The sequence below is a fragment of the Vitis riparia genome, chromosome 4, assembly GCF_004353265.1.
Source record: "Vitis riparia cultivar Riparia Gloire de Montpellier isolate 1030 chromosome 4, EGFV_Vit.rip_1.0, whole genome shotgun sequence".
In the NCBI taxonomy this organism is placed as follows: domain Eukaryota; kingdom Viridiplantae; phylum Streptophyta; class Magnoliopsida; order Vitales; family Vitaceae; genus Vitis; species Vitis riparia.
The window spans coordinates 4069359-4083833 of record NC_048434.1 but is presented as its reverse complement, the minus strand read 5'-3'; positions in this window follow the sequence as shown (position 1 = coordinate 4083833).

Genomic DNA, 14475 nt, shown 5'->3' with positions numbered 1-14475 from the left:
CCCATTCGGCCATGTCAGCGTCCACATCTGATAAACTAAAAAAACAAAGAACCAAAAAACAATACATCCCTCCTCACATTTCTCTCTCTGACTTAACTTTCTCTCCACCGGCACTGAACTCAAAGACTACATCTGTTCATCTCCCTCTCAAAACCCACCATTTCTGAAACCTTAACCTCCGCCTGGTCTTCCTCTCAATCTGAAAAACCTAAATCCCGTGAAGCCTAACCTGTTATTTTCCTATATATCCCCGAAATCTCTAGAATCCCCAGAAACCAACCCTAACCTCTTCTTCATGAGTCAACAATGTAGATCAGAGAATGTGGGGAAATTGTAGCTGCTCTCTTCCTCTCTGTCTAAAGATCCAGCTCCAAATCTCTATCTTCATCACCATCATCAGGTGATTATCTTCTTGACTAGTCGTTTGAATCATGTTTCTCTCCCTCGTTTTCTGTTTTTGTTGATGTATTTTTTGTGTTGATTTATTTATGGTTTATTTGTGTTGGTTTATTTTCACATTGATGCAGGGGAGATTATGTAAGGCTACAACAGTTTTGGAATCCAGGTATTGTGATTTGATTTAGGTTTTGAGTAGTGCACATTTGGAAACAAATAGGCTATAAATTTCTGAACTCTGATATTACAATTAATAATTGTTTTTGGAGATATGTGTCATGCTAGGCTGATAAAAGCATATCTTAAGATTCCTTCTTATTTTTGTATGAATTTGCATGTCAATATAAAGTTGAACAATGTTCTCCATGGTTTAAAATTGAACAACTTGTATGAATGGTTGGAAAGGATTACATCACATTGTATAAAATCTTGCAAATGCAAGTTGCTTTTGAATATTATTAGTATCCTAATAATTTGCTTCGGCAAATTGAAATATTCTTTTTTCTTTTGGTGAGTACATTGAAGATTGGGCTGGTACCTTATCTATCTTTAACTGAGCAAGTCATAATTCTGTATTCTGTGAAGTCATTCATTGTGTAAGTTGTAATGGAAACCATCATTATAATTATTGCATATTGCTCCTGAAGTGGTTTGTTTTAATTGATCATATCTTTTTTTTTTTTCATTACCTTTCTCCTGTGATTTTTTTCCCATTCTATCAAGTATGTCTGCCTTCTGGGACCATCCTGATTTTGTGATTGTGGACAATTTGTAATGCCCTATTTATTTCCTTAAAACTCTTAGACTATGTTTGGTTCTCGGAAAATTTGAGGGAAAATGCAAAGGAAAGAAAATAGAGAGGAAAAGTAAAAGAAAAGAAAAAGTGAAAGAAAATAAAAAAATAGAGTTAAAGATGATAAATTATTTTTATTTGCTGCTTCAAACTCATTTTATTTATTTAACTCATTAATATAAAGATTAAATAATTTTAAAATGCATAAATTTCAAACTAATTTTAATTATATTTAATTTTCTTTGGAATATTTTATAGGACAACCAAACATGAGAAAATCATTTTCCTTAGCATTTTTTTTCTTTCCTTTGTACTTTCCGGAACCAAACATAACCTTAAAGTCATACTTGTTCTTCAAGTGATGTTTTAAATCAGTTAACATAAGGCATTAATTTTGGTTAGTGGATTCTTGAAGTGCCTCAAACTTTTCCTTTAACTCCGAAGAAAACCTTTGCCCTTCAAGTGATTCTCTTGCTGTAACTCTTCTAAAGTAACTTGATGGAGACTTGAAGGGCACCCTGAATACTACACGAGCTTAGGGGTTGTTTGGTGATGGTTCCCCCTGTAGGTTTAATGGAAGCATTTCTCCCTTGTAAAAGTTATTTTGGAGTGGGTGAGAGTGTATATAGAAGAATGCTCCCTATCAATGATGGACTTTCTTGAATGGTTAAGCTCCAAGGCATGGTTGATGTTTTTTGGGTACCCACTCACCTTGTTTTGGTCTTTTAGTCCCCCCCGTATACATCATGTATGCTTTTGTGTACCCTTTTGGTAACCACTGTTAATATATTTAATCTTTATACAAAATTTTTTATTTTTTATTTTTACTTTTTCTTGATTGGTCAGGCCGATTTAATTAGATCACAACTCATGTTCTCATCTAAGGGCTTAAGTGGATGATGGGATTTGATGCTTCCTATTGTGTGATTTGATCCCATAAGTAGGAGCACCATCCAATGTCATGCTGCTGCTAGAAGTAGAACTCCTTATTTCATCTAGAGAATATCCTACTTATTCCAGAGAAATTTGCCTTCCATTCCAAAATCGGCCCTCTTGCCCTTTAAGAAGTTTGTAAATTCTAGAGAAATTTACCTTCCATTCCAAAAGGATGGTATCTCGATGTTCTCCTTGACACAATCGGCCCTCTTGCCCTTTAAGAAGTTTGTACAATAGCTTACTTTGCCTTCCTATAAAGCCTTGGGTTGTGGCAACTTTCTACTCCTCCTGAGGTGTCTTATTGTACTAAAATATCTTTGAGCATCCTGTAGAAGGGATTATGAGATGCATGTTAGTGAGGTTACAAGGTGCCTGAAGCTTTTAGGGACTTGTGGATGTTATCATGGGAAGATTGGCAAAAATTTGAACCTGTTCTAGGGCTTCTTGAATGTACAGTTCTATTGCTGTTTATTTAGCTATGATTGGAGTGGGATGGCAAATGTTTGATCTTTTTCCTCTTGGCAATTAGTGAAGATTATTGTTTGTCTTCAAATATTTGTAAGCAGGGTTAAAGTTCCACTCCATGCTTAAAGTTCCCAGTTTCATTCCAGAAACTTGAACATATGACCTATCCCATATCCTTGCATCACCCAAATTGGAGTTAGCCATATCAAACATTTGGTATCATATCTGTGCTTCCATTTGATTTCAGAAACAAGAGTTTTAAGGTTTTGTTTGATACTTCAAGACTTGATAGAAAAAATGGGGATATTACATGTTTGAAGAATTGCCTCTAAGAAAAAGTGTCTGCATATATGCATGACTTGGTTGGGGGAGTGGGTCTGCAGTTGTGGATTGCATATATGTATTCTGCTGCTGCCTGTGAGTGCTTGGTTATTGTGTTGAACAAAGTCTGCTGTTTATCACCTTATCTACTTAGATTTTCATTCTCCTACCAGTTTTCTTATATACATTTCTAAAAGAATAAATTTAAATCTAATTATGAATCTGCAGAAGTTATATAAAAATGCTAACACTTATTTCATATTTGGATATAATATTGGATTTTGCTGTCAGAAAAGATAAAAACATGTTTGGAAAGAGTACTATTTGATCACATTTTGTTTTGGGAAAAGTATGTTATGGGCTGCTGATTTCAAAACAATTAGGATTTTAGAACCCAACTTTTCCAAATTGAAGAAAAATATTTTTTGATAAATGAGCGCATATATATATAAAATTAGGCAAAAAGCCCCAAAGCATACAGGGAGTATACATAGAAGCTTACGCCAAAACAAAAACAAAACTCACCATCCCTTAGGGAGTGGCAAGCCATTCCAAGAAGCCTAAAAGCGAAGAGGACTCCTCTCCCATATACACCCTAGCCCAACTCCACAAATTACAAACAAACGAATTCTTTAATTTCTGAATAGCTAGAGATCCCCCCTAAATGCTAATCTATTTCTCTCCTTCCAAACCGTCCAAAAAATACACAATGGAATGGAAGTCCAAATCCTTTTCCTCTTTTTCCCCACAAAAGGGCCCCTCCAACTTTCTAACATCTCTTTAACTTTCTCTGGGAACACCCAATTGGCCCCAAACAAGGCCAAGGCAATCTCCCACAGAGTCTTTACAACTGTACAGTGTAAAAGAATATGATTTACAGATTCCTCTTCACAACCACACAAAAAACACCGGTTTGGAAGCTGCCATCCCCGTCTTTGAAGGTTATCCAAAGTTAGGACCTTCTCCCAAGAAGCCTCCCAAGCGAAAAAAGCAACTTTGGTTGGAACCTTGTCCACCCAAATGCTCTTTTTCGGGAAGGTAATATCATTAGGCCCTGTCAACAACTTGTAGGCATCTCTAATCCGAAAGCGACCGTGTCCCTCTCCTTTCCAAATCACAGCGTCCTCTTCACTAGTGATCCTCAAGTCCCTCAACAAATGCAACATCTCTCCCAAGGCGTCCAATTCCCAATCATTGGAATTTCTTGAGAGTCTTATGTTCCACCCTCCTTGACCTAGGCTCGAGTCCCACATCTCATTTACCGAAGCATACCTGTGAACCGCCAGAGCAAACAACTGGGGAAAAGCTTGGGACAACGCCTCGTTGCCGCACCACAGATCAGTCCAGAACCTTACCTTAGTCCCCTTGCCCACTTTGAATTCTATATTCTCCCAACACCAAGATGACTCCTTCAGAATATCCCTCCATACCCCCACCCCAAACGTTCCGCGGGCCTCCTTAGTTCTCCACCCAAAGCCCAACTTACCATACTTCACCCCAATCACCTTCCTCCAGAAGCTTTCTCCCTCAAAGGCAAAACGCCAAATCCATTTCCCCAACAGGGCCTTATTCAAGAGGTCAATTTTCCGAATGCCAAGACCCCCACTCTCCTTTTGGGTGCACACCACCTCCCAATTGATAAGATGGATTTTTCTTTCCGTACTTCCCCCTCCCCAAAGAAATTGAAGAAAAATATACTAATCGAAAGTGGACAACTGCACTCTAGCTACTCCAATCTCATTCGATAAAAGGCCCATTATGTCTAATCCATTTTTTGGGGATTGCCATTTGATAAATGTTCTAAAGGAACTAAGTTTATTACATTCATTAAAGAGTCCCCACAAAAAGTAATTACAGAAGAAGTATCACAAAAGCATGAATACAAACTACCTCAGAATGCATTAGAATATTCCACGACAAGGCTACAGTTTGAACACCACGGAAATTACAAATTGAGTAATTTAAAAAAAAAAAATTAATGCAGACTGATAATGCTATAAATTGTAGAAGAATAACCAAAACAACCAAAAGGCTAAGCATATAAATTATAAATCACAAAAGCAATATTTATGGTATTACCTTATTGGAACTTAGTCCTAGTGCCTGGATAAGTGATGTAGGACAACCCTAGGATGGTTGCCTACACTCAAGGGTAGGTGGGCTAGGGTTTTATTTTTTAGGGTGTAAGGAGAGGAACAAGGAATAAACTTTATGGTAGAGAAAATTATAAGATAAGAAATTGAGAGAAAGAAGAAACAATGAAGAAAAGAAGGAAAACCTTAGAGTCTCACTAAGGCCTTCTAGGAGTCTCACCTAGAAGAAAATCAATGGAGTCTCACCATTGAGGGTTGCAACCTTGCAATGAAAGAAAGTATAATATTATTCATCAAAATTCATTCCTTTGATTTACATTGATTAACCTATTTATAGGCTTCTCTAAGAAATCCAAAGTTTATTAGGACTCTAATAACCTATTATGATTCTAATTATAATTATAACATCCAAAGTCTACTAGGACTCTAATAACCTATCATGACTCAAATTCTAATTATATTATAACTCAACTAGCTAATCCTAATTAGACTCCAATAAATATTAATCCTAATTTAATTCCAAGTAATATTAATCCTATTTTAATTACAACTAATACTAATTCCCTTTCTTGATATATATCTTGAAGATTCATCCTCATCAGTAAGTCATAAGCAAACTCCTTGTACTTCTGTAGTCTTTCTTGCTCTAATTTCAGGACACTCTCAGCAGACTAAGTATATTTCCTGTAATCACAAATTGTGGGTTGCATATTTCCATTTATGAATCTAAAAGGTAAACTTGTTGCAATAATGTTATCAAATTTCTTTTTTGTTTTTTTTTTCTCAGGATGACTGTCTTGGAGAAAGAAGACTGGAGAAGTGTGATAGGTTTAGTTACAAATGCAAAGCAGGTTGTGACTCTGGTGCAAGATGTAGCTAGTAAAGTTATTTATTGATTGCGAGAGAGAATGGTAAGGACCTTGAAGGTCTCTGTGGAGAGGAAGACCTTCTGGGTTAGGTTCGAGGGTGAGGTCGGAGGAAAATGGTGTTCGATAACAAAGCACAGTAAAGGCTCTGTTTTCGTCTTAGGCTTTGAGAAGGAGGAGGTTAGTTGGTTGATAGAACAATTGACAAAGGCCATTGAGATGAAGATTTTTATGGGTTTCAACAGAAAATTTAGAGGAAAGACCAGAGTACATCTACTGGAGGTTTGCTTCAATGTTCATGGCAGGTTTATAAGATTATCAGAGTTCGCCTCCAATAGGAAGTCAACTTTTTTGGTAATACCTGAGGGTGAGAACGGTAGGGGATGGGAACTTTTAAAGTCTGCGTTGTATTCAATGTTGGTGGTCCCCTCCTCGAGTTTTGATGAAAAAGGAAGGCAGAGCAGGGAAGGAAGGATTTTGCACAAAAATGAGGGTCCCTTGCAACGGTCCTTTGCGAATGTAGTCAGAAACGAAGGTCCGAGGAAAGGCGGCCTTGTTCCAGTTGGGAGATGGGCGAGGGCTGTGGTGTGCGAATGTCAAGATGGTGTTGTTAACTGGGCTGAGGTCGGCCGAGCCATGGCGAGAAGGCTAGGGCACAAAGGCGTGGTGACAATCGTCCCATTCGCCGGAGGAAAAGGATTGTTTTTCATAGAAACCTTAGAGGAAGCTTTATCACTACACGATTCAAGGTTCATCAGGATTAAGGGCGGAATTACAGTCTTGTTGAGAAGATGGTCGCCAAAGGAAAATTCAAAAGTAGAGGGGAAATTCAAGGAAGGTTGGATAGATTTAAGGGGTTTACCATTTCATTTATGGTCTGAGGTTCACATGAAGAAAATTATGGAGCAGTGGGGGACAGTGACAGAGATCGATTGGCGAACATTGAAACTTTTTTATCTAAGCAAAGCGAGGGTGAAAGTGGTAATGAAAGAACGATTGGTTCTCCCGACTTTGATTGAGGTGTTAGATGGGGGTTGGGACTTCACAGTTTCAGTCACAGTGGCCGGGAAGGAAGACGGTAGGCAAGTTAGAGAGATGGGTGAGTCAACTCAGCAATTGGCTGAGGCTCACACAGGAACAGTTGGCAGAAAGAGGGAAGAGGAAGATAGATCAACGACTGGAAAGGGGTCTTCGGTTAGGGCAGTTAGCAGAACAATGGAGTGGAGAGGTGGTCAAAAGGCGGAGAATGCTCCTGGGAGGGCACGTGGAAAGAACAGGACGTCAGTGGGAAACAGTTGGTCCCAACCTCCACTGCATTCGAATTCAAAAAGGCAGAGAGCTGGATCTGCTGGGCCAAAGCAGGCTGGAGGGGTCAAAGCCTAGTCAACTCTCCAGGATGGGTTTCGGGCCTCCAAATATATAACAAGAGCCCAGCCCACGGTCTGAAATTGTCGTGGGCTAGAAGAAGGAAGTCCATGGGAAAGGCCCGATTCAGTTGTTGGGCCAAGAGATGGGAGATAATCAAGACAAATATTCGAAGGGCCATTTACACAGAGCTATTCTTTCTGCAAAGGGGAAGACGAAGATAGGCCACGAGGATCCTGAAAATCAACAGAGGGGCTCCGCGATGAAGTGCAGTTCAAGGAAGCTGTGGAATGCTCTGTTTCCATCAAGCTCTGTATGCCGACAAGGGGATCGAAGCCGAAGCGAGCCAATCACGACTAAGAGATCGATGCCAGTTAGTGATAATCTTCCATTGGAAGACGTCGCTGAAGCGGGAACACAGTTGGTTCAAGGGTGTTCCGAGGAAGAAACGACGCCGACGAAGGAAAACGCAGAGCAAAGGAATCTTCTTAGGGCTCATTTTCAGTCAAAAGGGAAGGAGAAAATGCGCAATACTGCTAAAGGATGAGACGGAGTAGGTTTTAAGGGTTTTGTGGGTTGTGCTCATAGTGGATCTTCAGTCACGGATCATCTTTCTTATCCCACAACCAGAAAAAAAGGGCTCAACTTTGAGGGGTACTGTGGAATGACGGAAGTGGAAATTTTCGAGGTATCTTCTCATCATTTTTCTCAGCCTTCTCTGCCTTTTCATTCTCCTTTCTCTGGCGTGGCTCCTCCACACCCGAGTTCTTCTACTATCGATCTCTCCATTCCAGCCTTTCAATCCCAGTTTCCTACGAAAAATCGAGTGTTTTCTGAATTTTTTTCAAAAAAAGATGACGTTGGGGCTTATCATCTAAGGTTTGTTAGCATTCCTAACCATGATGATGTGGTGCCCCAGCTAGCTAGATTGAATCTTTTGTCTGAAAGCTTTAATTATGATAAAACCAAACCAAGCTTGCCTCATGGGGCCCCTATTCTCGGTACAGTTAGCCAGGGAGACACTGAGTTCTCCTAGATGGGTGGGTTCCAAATTGAAGGTCTTTCTCCTAGCAAAATGGCTAAAGTTTGTGAGGTCTTAAGCTCCTTGGATATTAAGGTGTATTCAAGGCGAAAGAATAGAATCGCCACAGACATTTGAGTTTTGTTGGCATTGGTTAGGAGGTATAGGGTCAGTGAGGTGTTTTATGAAGATCATAAGCTGGAATATCAGGGGGTTGGGATCTAGGAAAAAGAGAAGGGTGGTTAAGGATTTTTTGCGACTTCAGAATCCGGATGTAGTGATGTTTCAGGAAACAAAAAGAGTGGGGTGCGACAGAAGGTTTGTAGGAAGTGTCTAGTCGGTTAGGAATAAGAAGTGGGCTGCTCTCCCGACATGCGGGGCTTCAGAAGGGATTTTAATCATTTGGGACTCAAAGAAAATGAGCAGCGAGGACGTGGTAATTGGATCTTTTATTGTCTCAATCAAGTTCTTATTGGATGGATGTGGACCTTTGTGGTTGTCCGTAGTTTATGGTCCAAACAACCCCTTAACTAGGAAGGATTTATTGGTGGAACTGTTAGATCTTTTTGGCCTTATTTTCCTTCATGGTGTGTGGGAGGTGACTTCAATGTTATAAGGAGAAGATCAGAAAAACTGGGTGGCTCTAGATTCACTTCTAGCATGAGGGATTTTGATGGCTTTATAAGAGAATGTGAGTTACATGATCCCCCATTACGAAATGCCTTTTTTACTTGGTCAAATATGCAAGAGTCACCGATGTGTAAGAGATTGGATCGGTTTCTTTATTCAAATGAGTGGGAACTTTCATTCCCTCAAAGCCTTCAAGAAGTTCTTCCTAGATGGACATCAGATCATTAGCCGATTGTATTGGATACCAATCCTTTCAAGTGGGGTCCAACACCTTTTAGGTTTGATAATATGTGGTTGTAACATCATAGTTTCAAAGAGTGCTTTAGCAGTTGGTGGAGAGAATTTGAAGGAAATGGTTGGGAAGGTCACAAGTTCATGAGAAAGTTACAATTTGTTAAGGCAAAATTGAAAGATTGGAATAAGAATGCTTAAGGAAAGGAAAAAAAACCATCTTGGATGAAATAGCTAACATTGATGCCAATGAACAAGAAGGGGCTCTCTCTTCTGATCTCCCTGTTCAAAGAGTTGTAAGAAAAAGGGAGCTAAAGGAAATAATTATGAGGGAAGAAATTCATTGGAGACAAAAAGCTAAGGTAAAATGGGTTAAGGACGGGGATTGCAACTCAAAGTTGTTTCACAAAGTGGCTAACGGGAGACGAAACAAGAATTTCATCAAATTCTTGGAGAATGAAAGTGGTTTGGTGTTGGACAATTCCGAGTGCATCACAGAGGAGATATTACTTTATTTCAAAAAGCTCTACTCGAGTCCTCCTGGTGAGTCTTGGAGAGTAGAAGGTATTGATTGGTCCCTTATATCAGAAGAGAGTGCTTCTAGGCTGGATTCCCCTTTCTCCGAAGTAGAGATCTATAATGCCATCTTTCAGTTAGATAGGGATAAGGCGTTGGGGCCTGATGGTTTCACAATAGCAGTGTTTCAGGATTGTTGGGATGTGATCAAGGATGACTTAGTGAGGGTGTTTGCAGAGTTTCACAATAGCGGGATTATTACGCCCTGATGGTTTCACAATAGCAGTGTTTCAGGATTGTTGGGATGTGATCAAGGATGACTTAGTGAGGGTGTTTGCAGAGTTTCACAATAGCGGGATTATTAATCAAAACACCAATGCCTCCTTCATAGTTTTGTTGCCCAAAAAGAGTCAGTCAAAGAAGATTTCGGATTTTAGACCTATCAGCCTGATCACTTGTCTCTATAAGGTAATAACAAAAGTCTTGTCAGGGCGACTAAGAGGAGTACTACAGGAGACCATCCATTCCACTCAAGGTGCTTTTGTTAAAGGGAGACAAATTCTGGATGCAGTTCTTATAGCCAATGAGATTGTGGACGAGAAAAGGCAATCAAGGGAGGAAGGAGTTGTATTCAAGATAGACTTTGAAAAGGCTTATGACCATGTTAAATGGGATTTTTTGGATCATGTGTTGGAGAAGAAGGGATTTAGTTCTAAATGGAGGAAATGGATGAGAGGTTGTCTATCGTCAGTCTCTTATGCTATTCTAGTGAATGGTAATGCTAAAGGGTGGGTCAAGGCATCTAGAGGTTTAAGGCAAGGTGACCCTTTATCTCATTTCCTGTTCACTATTGTTGCAGATGTGTTGAGTAGAATGTTGTTGAAAGCTGAGGAAAGAAGTTTGCTAGAGGGCTTCAGGGTAGGTAGAAATAGTTGTAGGGTGTCTCATCTACAATTCGCAGACAATACCATCCTCTTTGCTAGCTCTAGTGAGGAAGAACTGCAAACTCTTAAGAGTTTATTGTTAGTGTTTGGTCAAGTTTCTAGGCTTAAGGTCAATCTTGACAAGAGTAATCTTTTTGGCATCAACTTTGATCAGAATCATCTCTCTAGGTTAGCCTTGTTGCTTGACTGCAAGGCTTCAAATTGGCCTATACTTTATCTGGGTCTTCCTTTGGGAGGGAATCCAACTGCTTGTGGATTCTGGGATTCAGTGATTGAGAGAATCTCTAGGAGATTAGACGGGTGGCAAAAGGCTTACTTATCTTTCGGTGATAGGATAACTCTCCTAAACTCATGCCTATCCCATATCCCTAGCTACTTTCTTTCTTTGTTTAAGATTACTACTTCAGTGGCTGCAAAAATTGAGAGGATGCAAAGGGACTTTCTTTGCTCAGGGGTTGGGGAAGGTAAAAGAGACCATCTTGTTAGTTGGGATGCGGTGTGTAAGCCGAGGGTAAAACGGGGTTTGGGGATTGGGAAGATTCCTTTAAGGAATCGCGTTCTTTTAGGGAAATGGTTGTGGAGGTTTCCTAGGGAGAGTACAACTCTGTGGCATCAGGTCACTCTTAGCATCTACGGGACACACTCAAATGGTTGGGATGCCAACACTCTAGTCGGTCACATCATTGTCCTTGGAAGGCCATTGCACAAGTCTTTCAGGATTTTTCCAAGTATACTTGGTTTGTCGTAGGAGATGAGGAAAGAATTCGCTTTTGGGAAGATTTGTGGTAGGGGGACCAAATCTTCAAGGATCAATATCCAAGACTATTTAGAGTAGTAACGGATAAAAATATTCCTATATCTTCAATTCTTGGTTCGGCTCGCCCTTTCTCATGGAACTTTAATTTCCGTCGTAATCTAACCGATTCTGAGATAAAAGATCTAGAACGCCTCATGCGCTCTCTTGATTGTATGAATCTATCCACTTCCACTTCAGATGTGAGATCTTGGTCCTTATTGTCTTCAGGATTGTTTATAGTCAAGTCTTTCTTTACAGCCTTGTCCCAAATGCCTGATTCATCTCCTTTTTTCCCCACTAAGTTTGTATGGAAATCTCAAGTCCCCTTTAAAGTTAAGGCCTTTGTCTGGCTTGTGGCACACAAGAAGGTAAATACCAATGACTTGCTATAATTGAGGAGACCCCACAAAGCTCTTAGCCCTGACATTTGTAAGTTGTGTATGGAGCAAGGAGAATCGGCAGATCATCTCTTCCTTAATTGTTCCGTGACGTTGGGGTTGTGGCACAGACTATTTCAGCTAGTCAAGATGGATTGGGTTCCTCCGAAAAGCATTTCAGACATGATGTTCATCAATTATAAAGGTTTTGGCAAGTCCAAGAGAGGGTTGGTTTTGTGGCAAAACGCGTGCATAGTTTTAATTTGGGTTGTGTGGCGGGAAAGAAATGCTAGGATATTTGAGGACAAAGTTAGGAATTTAGAGAATCTTTGGGACTCCATTCATTTCCTCGCTTCGTTTTGGGCTTTTTGCTCAGCGGGTTTTAAGGGCATTCTCCTTAACGTTTTACAACTAGATTGGCTAGCAATGTGTAGTTCCAATGGGACGGTGTAGTGTCATGTTATTTTTTTGTGTTGTTTAGTTTTACCTTTGGCGGGAGGATTTCTCATCCTCCTTATGTACTATTTTTTTCTATCAATATATTCATGCGTGGTTTCCTATCAAAAAAAGGATGTAGCTAGTAAAGTTGGTGGTTATGCCAAGTGTTGAAGTGTCAACAGGTTCTTCTGATGAGCCTTGCTCTGCTCTTGCTAAGAAGCAAGAAAATTTTATTATGTCAGAAGTCACCTATTCATTAATATTAGTAATCTGATGACTGAGTAATCTACTATTTTTTATTTTTTAAACCTGTTCTTATGCTTCAGAAATGAAGTTTGTGTAGAATATATATATATATAACATGGATATTGATACAACACAGAGACATGACACAGAACACAATAGATACAAGAGAGAGACAAAACACAAAAAACTAGGATATGGATACACTTGGTATTCATTACATAAAAACATCCATGTACAGGAACTAGCTTTAGGAGCAGATTTTAATTTCAGTACCTACTCCCATGAACTAATCTGTTTAGTTATTTTTTACTTTAGTTGTCTTGTTTTAAGCTTCCCTTTGTAAGGCCTAGTTACCAATTTCATAATAGTTATGCCTCCACACAATGTTGGACCAAAATGCATCCTCAGTATTTGTTTTAGCTAAGGGAATATTCTTAATGAATTGGACCATATGTTTTTTTCCACTGGCAAGAAGGTTACCAAAATATTGGACCATAGATTCATTGATTAGTGATATAAGCTTAAATACTTGTTTTCTACTGGATTGTCAAAGTATTCATATTCTTCCAGAGGTATCTATTCATGTTTGTGTCCCAGATTAATCCTCTCTTCATATTTGTGCCTGTAATTTGATCAATCGTCTTGCTTTCCAGGTAACTCTGCAGATTTATTATGTTTCCATTTTATGATTAACAAGGAAGAGTTTCAAAGAATGGTGTGGTCACATGGAAATTTAATTTTTTTTAAAAAAAAATAATTTTTATTGTTATTTTTTAAATTATATTTGGTTAAGGCACTATGTATGGATTGATATTGCTGATGCTCTTCTCTTCACAGGCACAAAAAAAGCTTAGTCTTGTCTCAAAAGTATTACATATTAGACCGGGAGGGAACTCAGCTCCCTGGCATCAACTTTAATGTCAGATATTGAGGACAGAATCCTCTGATATGTTTCATTTTGTGTTGAAAACCCTTGAGTTTCTTAGTATACCAGCCAGAACTTATATAGTCTGTGCAAAATATATTGGTTGAGATGCTTTATGAAGATGAAAATTAGATTTTTTGCTTATCCAGGTTTTTTAATGTGCTGGTTTATTGGAACGAAGTGGTGATGCTTTTGTAGAAGTGGTTTTTAGTTTAATTTTAATATATTAATAATATAGTCAGATTCTGAATCAATTTGTCTGTTTGAAATGAATGAATATGATCCTTGTGAAGCAGGGGTCACTGGGTGGTAGATTGTCATTCTTGTGAGAGAAATCCATCGATCCTATTTTAAATAGTTGACTTAGGGATCAAACCAGAGGGAAAAGCCAGATTTGGCCACTCTATATAGAATTTCAGATGGAGTCTGCGAGACAGTGAATTTCCAGTTGGGTTGGAAAGGTTGATTGTTGGATGATCAATCAGGAATGTATTTAGTCCAGACGGTTGAGGTGCAGGGTAATGGACCTGTGGCTTCCATGCAAGGTCATGTGATTCTTTCCCCTGCTCCCAGATGGTTGAATGAGCTGAAACTGAAAATGGGGAGCAAAGAGGAAAAGACATGTGGTTGAATCATGAAAGCATAGAGCGGCCAAGGATGGAAACTGTCTCCGCGATGAAACAACTATTGCCTCTTTCATGTATGTGCATGATTTGAAGGTTCAATATCGTCTCTTTGCAAGATTTAGTTCCTTGATCTGCCACTCAGACTTAGTGATGTTTGTTTTTTTGGTTGAATAAAAAAAATAAAAAATATTTGACTTTTTATATTCGGTTAAAAGTAACTTGTTAATATCATTCAATATAATTAAAGTGAATTTGTTATCAATAGGTTTAGTTTAATTATGTTAGATGATGTCAATATGTTACTTTTAATTAAATAGAAAAAGCCAAATATTTTGACGTTTTCTATTCACCCAGAAAACAAACATTATTTTAATGGGTTTTAACCATCTTGTTGGCAAACATAAAAAAATAAAAATAAAATAAATGAATAAATAAATAAATGGAAAAAGAGAGTACAGAGGGTCGGTTGATGAGTGTACAAGGTATTATT